The sequence below is a fragment of the Trachypithecus francoisi genome, unplaced genomic scaffold (genome assembly GCF_009764315.1).
Source record: "Trachypithecus francoisi isolate TF-2019V2 unplaced genomic scaffold, Tfra_2.0 Contig01440, whole genome shotgun sequence".
In the NCBI taxonomy this organism is placed as follows: domain Eukaryota; kingdom Metazoa; phylum Chordata; class Mammalia; order Primates; family Cercopithecidae; genus Trachypithecus; species Trachypithecus francoisi.
In genome coordinates, this window is record NW_022681431.1 from 25646947 (window position 1) to 25656829 (window position 9883).

The following is a 9883-nucleotide window of genomic DNA, read 5'->3' on the forward strand; positions in this document are numbered from 1 at the left end:
TCAGAGAGCAACAGAGTTTGGCAGTACTGGTGGGGCCAAGAGAACACAGATAAAGGAAGTGAGGTAAGCCGTACATTTGGCTCTGATTTTTCCTTTATGTTACTTGCCATTTTACGATGTGGAGCAATAAAGAACAATAAAGGCTGAAGGCAGAGGTTGCAGTGAGCTGAGATCCGGCCACTGCACTCCAGCCTGGGTGACAGAGCGAGACTCCGTCAAGAAAGAAATAAAGAGAAAGAAAGAAGAAGAAAGAAAGAAAGAAAGAAAGAAAGAAAGAAAGAAAGAAAGAAAGAAAGAAAGAAAGAAAGAAAGAAGAAGAAAGAAAGAAAGAAGAAAGAAAGAAAGAAGAAGAAAGAAAGAAAGAAAGAAGAAAGAAAGAAAGAAAGAAAGAAAAAAAGAAAAAAAAGCCAAAAGAAATCTTAGAATCAATATAATAAAATTACTGAAATTAAAAATTGAATAGATGGGTTCGATAGCAAATTAGACATAGCCAAGACAAGACAGTAAAGAACAGAGACAAAAGAATGAAAAATGGGGGTAAAAATGTAATTGGCCGGCCACAGTGGCTCACACCTGTAATCCCAGCACTTTGGGAGGCCAAGGTGGGCAAATCCATTGAGGTCAAGAGTTTGAGACTACCCTGGCTAACATGACAAAACCCTGTCTCTACTAAAAATATAAAAATTAGCTAGGCATGGTGGTGGGTGCCTGTAATCCCAGCTATTCGGGAGGCTAAGGTAGGAGAATCGCTTGAACTGGGAAGTGAAGGTTGCAGTGAGCCGAGACTGTGCCACTGCATTCTAGCCTAGGCAGCAGAGTGAGACTCGATCTCAAAAAAAAAAAAAGTAGTTGATATAGGGGCATGGTAAAAACATCTAACATATTTGTAATTGGGACCCAGATGGAGAGAAGAATGGGATAGAACTAATTTTTAAACAAATATTGGCTGATAATTTTCTAAAAATGATGAAAAACAACAAGCTACAGTGTAAAGAATTTCTCCTCATGCATAGACGTACACAAACACACACACACATAGACACACACCTAGCTATATCACAGAAAAACTGCTGAAAATAAAAAAAGGAAAAATCTTAAAAGCAACCAGAGGGAAAAAACCACATTGTTTTCAAAAGAGCAACAATAAAACTGACAGCTAAGCAAGAGAAAAAATGGATAAAGAAAATTGTTAAAGTGCTGAAAGAAAATAATTACCAACTTAAAATGCTATACTCAACGAAAATATCCTTCAAAAGTGAAGGCTAGTAAAGACATTTTAGGGCAAACAAAAACTGAGAGAACTTCTTGTTGGCATAGCTACATTCAAAGAAATACTGGAAGAATTTTTTCAGGCAGAAGATAATCCCAGATGAAAACAGTAATGCAAGACGGAATAAACAGGCTGGGCGTGGTGGCTCACACCTGTAAACCCAGCACCTTGGGAGGCCAAGGCGGGCAGATTACCTGAGGTCAGAAGCTCTAGACCAGCCTGGCCAATATAGTGAGACCCTGTCTCTACTAAAAATACAAAAATTAGCAGGAGGTGGCAGCGCATGCCTGTAGTCCCAGCTACTGGGGAGGCTGAGGCACAAGAATCATTTGAATCCAGGAGGTGGAAGTTGCAGTGAGCCGAGATCGTGTCACTGCACTCCAGCCTGGGTGACAGAGTGAGACTGTATTTAAAAAAATAAAAAAAAATTTAAAAAGAAATAAACAACACCAAAAGAGTAAAATTTCTAAATTAATATTTACTACATAAAACAATAACACTAATGTCTTACAGAGCTCAAAATATAGAGAGAATTAAATATGTTAACAATAACACAAAAGGCAGGAGAAGGGTAAATGGAGTTAAAGTGTTGTGAGGTTCTTGCATTGTTCAGGATATGACATGTACAGTTGTTCCTCTGTATCTATTAGGGATTTGATCCAGGACTTCCCACAGACACCGAAATCCACAGATGTTCAAGTCCCTTACATGAAATGGCATAGTATTTGCCTATAACCTACACACATCCTTCCATATACTTTAAATCATCTCTAGATTACTTATAATACCTAATACACTGTAAGTGCTATGTAAATAGTTATTTTACTTAATTGCTTAGGGAATAATAACAAGAGAAAAGTCTGTACATGTTCAGTACAGATGACACCATTCATTTTTTTCCCAAATATTTTTGATCAAAGTTTGGTTGAATCCACAGATATGGAACCCATGGATATGGAGGCCAACTCTAGTCATTTAAGATAGGTTATAATAAAATAATGATACATGTTGCAATCTCTAGGCTAATCATTGTGTTCACTTTGGCAGCATATACACTAAAATGGGAAGAATACAGAGAAGATTAGCATGGCCCCTTGAGCAAAGATGGCATGCAAATTCTAGGGTAATCACCAAAGAATAATAAAAGAATGTACAGTTAACAAGCTTTAGAGTAGGGAAGTGGAATAATTTTTTAAATGCATGAATAATCCAAAGAAGGAGAGAAAGGGGAAAAATTAACAACAACAACAAAAAAACAGATGGAACAAATAGCAAGTAAATTGTAAGATGATAGGTTTAAATCATAGTATCAGTAATTAAATATAAATGATCCAAAGATCCAATTAAAAGACAAAGATTGTGAGACTGGATAAAAATAAACCTCAAATATAAGGATATGAAAATAAAAGTTGTGTGGCAGTTTTAAAACATAGCCACAAATCCTTTGGCACCCCTCTCATTAAGAGATGGGGTCTGTCTCCCTTCCCCAATCTGTGTGGGCATGTGGTTCCTTCAACCAATAGAGTACAGAAGAAGTAATACTGCGGGACTTTTGAGGCAAGAGCGTAAAAGTCTATGCAATTTATGCCTTGTTTGGTGAAACAATCACTTTTGGAGCTCTGAGCCCCTGTGTGAGAAATCTGACTACTCAAGTCCACCATGTTATAAGGAAGTCCAAGTAGGCACTACAATTAACAGTCCTAGCTGAGTCCAGTCTCATGTTAGCCCAGTCCAGGTACCAGACATGTGATGGAAGAAGTCTCCAGATTCTAGTCCCCAGTCATTCACATCTTTCCAGCCAAGACTCCAGGCAATGTAGAACAGATATAAAGTGTCTCTGCTAAGCTCTGTCCAAATGCTTCACCCACAATACTTATGAGCATAATAAAATGTTTGTTGGTTTATGCCAGTAAGTTTTGGGGTGGTTGGTTATGCAGCAGCACAAAAATGGAAAAAGTTGAAGCTAAAAGGATGAAAAAGATACATCAAGCTAACAATCAAAAGAAAGCTGATGTAGCTAGACAAATATCAGACAAAGTAAACTTTAAGGCAAGCAGTTTTACTGAGTGATATTTCCTAACAATAAAGGGATCAATTCAATAAAAAAATTGCAAGTCTAACTTTGTATACACATAATAACGTAGCCTCAAAATAAAGCAAAAACTGACAGAAGAACTAAGGGAGAAAAATTCAGATCCACAAGTACTGTTGGAAATGTTAACATACCTAAGTAAACTTTAAAGTACTGAAGTAATACAAAGGATATTCTCTGATGACAATGAAATTGAGCAAGAAGTCCAAAACAGAAAGATAACTAGAAAATCCCCAGATATTCAGAAATTAAGGAATATACTTTTCTAAATAATGTATAAGTGAAAAAAGCTCATTAAAATATCAAACTTCTAGTTAACAAAAAAAAAAAAAAATACCACTAATAACAAGAAAAGGCAAGTCACAGAATGGGAGAAAATATTTGCAATATATATATATGGAAATCAGAAAATATTTCGAACTGAATGGCAATGAAAATAACATATCACAAATTATTGGATGCAACTATAGCCAGGCATGGTGGCTCACTTCTGTAATCCCAATACTTTGGGAGGCCAAGGTGGGAAGATCACTTGAGCCCAGGAGTTCAAGACCAGCCCAGCCAACAGCAAAAAGCAAAACCCCATCTCTACAAAAAATACAAAAATTAGCTGGGTATAGTGGTGCACACCTGTAGTCCCAGCTACTCAGGAGGCTGAGGTGGGAGTATCACTTAGGCCTGGGAGGTCAAGGCCACAGTGAGCAGTGTTCATGCCACTGGACTCCAGCCTGGGCTATATAGCACGAGATCTTGTTTCAAAAAAAAAAGAAGTTATTGAATAAAACTAAAATAGAGACAAAGGGAAATATATAGCTCACTATAGCCCACTACAACTACCAATATGGCTGATAATGTTTTTTAACTAACAATACAAAATATTGGAAAACTGTTTGAAGTATCTATTATAACATGTACCTATGTGGTGACATAGCAATTACACTCCTGTTATATCCAACCTTAATGAGTAAATATGTGCCCCAAAAGATGTGGACAGGAGAGTTCATGGCAGGTTTCTTAATAGCCAGAAAATGGACACAACACAAATGCCCATGAATAATAAAATGAGTGAACAAATTGCATGGTTTATTCTACAGTGGAATACTCCTCAACCACAAAAAAAGAATGAACTACTGATGCATACAACAACATGGAGGAATCTTGCAAATAGAATGTTGCCCGAAAGACAAGAGTACATACTTAACAATTCCAAAACTAATCTACACTGATATATACCAGAACAGTGGTTACCTTGGGATGGGGGTGGAGGGAGGACTGACTGAGAAGGGACATTTCTAGAGTACAAATAATATACCATGACTTAATCCAGGTGTGGTTACATAAGTGTATAGTGTGTAAAAATTAATCGAGTTGTACCCTTAAAATCTGTGCATTTTATTATTATGTATGTTGTACTTTAATTTTTTAAATGAAGCTTTTTTGAAAAAGCAAAATGAAAATAAACATAAAATTCCAGAAAGTGGCTGGGCACGGTGGTTCACAGCTATAAGCCCAGTACTTCAGGAGGCTGAGGCAGGTGGATCACCTGAGGTCAGGAGCTCGAGACCAGCCTGGCCAACATGGTGAAACCTCATCTCTACTAAAAATACAAAAATTAGAGTAGATGTGGTGGCTTACGCCTGTAATCCCAGCACTTTGGGAAGCCGAGGCGGGTAGGTCACGAGGTCAGGAGTTCAAGACCAGCCTGGCCAACATGGTGAAACCCCATCTCTACTAAAAATACAAAAATTAGCTGGGAGTGGTGGCAGTCGCCTGTAATCCCAGCTGCTCGGGAGGCTGAGGCAGGAGAATCACTTGAACCCGAGAGGCAGAGGTTGCAGTGAGCCGAGATTATGCCATCGCACTCTAGCCTGGGCAAAAAGAGCGAAACTCCTTCTCAAAAAAATAAAAGAAAATAAAATAAAACTCCAGAAAGTGGTCATTTCTGGAGTGGAGATTAGAAGATAGAAGAGAAGAGGCTAACAGTCATACATACAATGCGTATACCCTTCTGTATGCATCAAATATTAAATGCTAACAAACACATTATATTAGTAAAAACAAATTGTTCAAATATTTACCACGCATGTACTGAACTCTGGAAGAATTTTAAAAGCAAAATGAATATAAATGACTCTCACTGATGTTTAAATACATGAAGACAATTGCATTAATTTAATAAATGCCCTCCTAGCGTCATGCTGATTGTACCTTCAAGAGACCACTTTGTATGACATAGGCCATAAGCATGACAGGCATTATTGAATGCACACTGTCTGTTGGGCACAGTTGTGAATGCTTTACATGCATTTAATTGTCATATAACCATATGAGGCCAGTACTGTTATCACCCCAATTTAACAGATGGGGAAACACACACAGGGAGTTCAAGTGATTTGCTGGTGGCCTCACAGCAGGCAAGCAGTCGAGCCAGCATTTGAAGCCTGCTTTTGAATGGCTGTCTGGTTTCAGAGCCTACTCACTCTACCTCTGCACCATTCTGCCTCTTTTAAGGGGCACAGCTCCCATTTCTGGGAGTTTTCCACCATACCCCTGACTTCTGAAGAGGACTGAAATGGAGTTGCAGGGTGTCCATAGAGAGGGGGCTTGTGACATGTCTGTAATTACAATGACAGTGAATTGCATTGTCATCACCGACAATGACAATCATAATAAACATTGAGCCCACATTGTTCTATATCACAGAATATATTTAAAAGTTGCTATGATTAAACAATTAACAAGTTTTTGAATTCCAGATCTTCACTAAGAAATAACCTGGATCGGCCAGACACGGTGACTCCCGCTTGTAACTCCAACACTATGGCAGGCTGAGGTGGGTGGAACACCTGAGGTCAGGAGTTCGAGCCCAGGCTGGCCGACATGGCGAAACCCCGTCTCTATTAAAGATATAAAAATCAGCCTGGAGTAGTAGCATGCGCCTGTAATCCCAGCTACTGGGGAGGCTGATGCAGGAGAATCGTGTAAACCAGGGAGGTTGAGGTTGCAGTGGGCCGAGATCACACCACAGCACTCCAGCCTGGGTGACACAATGAGACTCCCTCTCAAAATAAATAAATGAACAAACAAACTAAGAAATAACCTGGATAAATTATCTTCTCTCTCTGAATTCTCTCCCATCCTTTTCTGGCTTATGGCACCTACAACTTTATATTTACGTATTTTATTTATTTATTTGTTTGTTTGTTTGTTTTGAGACTGAATCTTGCTCTGTTGCCCAGGCTGGAGTGCAGTGGCACGATCTCAGCTCACTGCAAGCTCCACCTCCCGGGTTCACACCATTCTCCCACCTCAGCCTCCCGAGTAGCTGGGACTACAGGTGCCCACCACCATGCCCGGCTAATTTTTTGTATTTTTAGTAGAGACAGGGTTTCACCGTGTTAGCCAGGATGGATCACCTATGACGTTATAAATGCTTGAGCATTTGTTTCTGATTCTTCTTTGTCTTCTTGTGGGGCATGTTACTTAGACATGGAAGATGCTGAGTAAATATCTTTGTAATATCTGTGAAATAGCTGAGTCCATACATGACAAATAAATAAAGATGACGTCAAACATCCAAGGTCTTTGCAAAAGCTCCCACATGTCCCTTGGCCTTGCCCGTCATATTCACTGCTGTAACTCTGAGATTTAGAAAAGAGCCTGTAAGTTGTAAGTGCTCACTCAATACCAAGTTTTGGTTGAATGACTGAAAGCAGGAATGACAGATAATTCTGGCACTTTGTAAAATATCTGTAGACCAAGCCTCATCTCTGTGAAAGGCCTTGCTGACACTGGAACGGGTCGACATGTCTACCAACTCAGAGGGATGAGGAAGAGGCACTACACTGTGGGGTCCTGATAAGAGAAGAAGGCATCTACAATGCTGGAGTGGACAGCAGGCTGGAGGGAGAATCCTTTTAAGAAAACCCATGCATGCAGCGGGTGCGAGTCTCCCAGGTTTTCGGTGAGAGGTTCTTACCATGCACAGGGGAGGATAGGGATGAGGGTAAATGTCTTGAGTATCTTTGAGAATTTTTTTTCATGTTTTTTTTATTTTTCTGAGATAGAGTCTCGCTCTGTTGTCCATGCTGGAGTGCGGTCACAGCTCACTGCAGCCTCCAACTTCTGGGTGCAAGCCATCCTCCTGCCTCAGCCTCTTAAATGGCTGGGACCACAGGCACACCACCACACTTGGCTAATTTCTTTTTTAAATTTTGTAGAGACAGGGTCTCACTATGTTAACCAGACTGGTCTCAAACTCCTGGCCTCAAGCAATCCTCCTGCCTTGTCTTCCTAAGCCCAGCGAGAATGTTCTTTCCTTGACTAGTAAGAGTTCAGCACTGTCTGCCAGGCTGAGCAAGTGGAGCTCCAGGGTCAGGTGGGTGGAAGAAGTTCCGTCCTCAGTCTCCCTGCTTCACTCCTGTCTCTTGTTTTCTTTTGGGAATTCTTTCTCTAGCGATGGGGAAGGCATGTGATGGCCTTTTTAAGGATAGAACATCACGAGTCATCTGGAACTGCCTCTTGGGGAAAGACAGTTCTCTTCCCTTAAAAAGCATGCCTTGTTCTTTCAGGAGAGATGCTTGACTTCCTTCCTCCCCCTCCTCTCCACCCTTCCCTTCCCACTCTAGCCTCTCCTTCAAGCTATCTTGCTTCCTCGGCTCCCTACTGCTGCCTTTTTCTCTGGTCCTCAGCGGGGAAAGCCAGAAGCCTAATCTCAGGAGCAGAAAAAATCTCCAAACCAATACACAGAGCCCAGGAGAAATGATCTGGAGCAAAGTTCTTCTCAGGGGCTCGTGCAGCAGAAAATCAGAACCTGATCATCTGGTCTGATGTGTCTGTTCCTATCCTTTGATTGCAGAAGATCAAGTTCTGGCCATCACACATGTTGATGTGTGATACAAGGCATTGCTTAGCAAAGCCCTGAACTCTGCCTCCCACCACCACTCCCCTGGCTAAGTGAGGTCTGGGGGGCTGACATCGGCCTGGCTTCATCAGTCTCTGACTCTCAGACTCAGAACCTAGTATCAGGGAGATTTCATCCCAAGACCTCCTTGTCTTCTGGGGGCCTTCATTCATTCACAACATTCTGAGTGACTTCTTATGTCACCTGCTCCAACAACTTGCTTCTCCGCTTCCAGTTATTTCTATCTTGGTCCATTTTACCGCCTCTTTCTCTTTCCACCACCTTTCTCCCTGTCTCCTTCATTTCTTCCTGTTCTAGGTGCTTCACATGGCCCTGTCTGCAGGCGCCTCTCCCGTTTCTGTCTCCCGGAGCGTTCTCCTCCATCCTCCCTCCTTCCTGGGGACTCTGGGAAGTGCCTGAGTGTGGCCTTGCAGGTTGCGCCACCGCTTTCATCCCGATCCAGGTGGCTGCAATCCAGTACAGGATTTACGCTGCCCTGACCCTGAGCCGTCAAGAAGGAACAGCCAGATTAATGGGGTGGGCGGGCTGGGGTAATAATCGTTTGTTTGATGTGACAAGCCTGATAGGCGTTGATTTACTTACAGACTGATGGGCTTTTAATTGAGCACGCCATCCCAGTCACTTCAAAGGCAGGGGAAGTTGACAAGGGGCCCCTTTCACAAGGGCTCCTGGTGACTGACAGGCCCCCTCTGCTAAGACTCCCGCCTGGCCCAGGACCGGCCCGGGTAGCCCTCACCCAGCTCTGTACCAAAGGAACACATTTTCTGTAACTCAGAAATAGCCTTTTGTCTACTGCCGAGGAAGGCAGCCTCCGCTCGGAAGGCCTCACATCTCTCAGAGGGGTGAGGAATAAGGAGGAGTGGGGGATCCTGAGATGGGGCTGCAGAAAGGGCCTGGAGGAGGTAGGGGAGATTCCATGCCCTTGATGTGCAAATGGCTACTTTGTTCTGACCTCCTGTGCTGAGCCAGCCTGCTCCACCTCACTTTCTCCACCTTCTCCTCACTTCCTCCCAGTCTCTCTCTCTCTCTATATATGTGTGTGTATTATATATGTATATATGTATTATACATATATGAAAATATATAGTATATATCATATTATTTATATTATATATACATATGTAATATATATGAAAATATATATTCATATATAATACATATATATGAAATTTTTATATGTGTATTATATGTATAATACATATACATACAATTTTCTCACTTTTTTTTTAAATTAGAGACTGGGTCTCATTATGTTGCCCAGGCTGGTCTCAAACTCCTGGGCTCAAGGAATTCTCCAGCCTTGGCCTCCCAAAGTGCTGGGATTACAGGCGTGAGCCATTGGGCCTGGCCGCTCCCTCTTTTCAAGCCCTTCTTTTTGTATTATCCTTCCCAGTTCTCGGGCCCCTTCCTTCTCCCCCTCTTTCTCCTCCCACTTCCTCCTTCCTTCTACCTCACAGGAGAGGCCAGAAAAGGTGGAGTCAGCTCCTAATGCCCCTGGAGTAGTTGCCCGTTCACAGCAGCCCCCTCCTCCCTGACAACCACCCTTTCTCCCCCAGGCTGTAGGCTGTGAGGCCTTCAGACCAGGACACCGTTGGAC

The 9883-nt window shown here is 41.9% G+C and overlaps 1 non-coding gene across 1 annotated transcript; it reads left to right on the plus strand.

The window, feature by feature from the left end:
* The first annotated feature begins 2301 nt into the window (after positions 1 to 2301).
* On the plus strand, positions 2302 to 2409 carry LOC117096031. The gene has a single exon (XR_004442319.1). It is a non-coding gene; the product is annotated as a U6 spliceosomal RNA (small nuclear RNA).
* The last annotated feature ends 7474 nt before the right edge of the window (positions 2410 to 9883 follow it).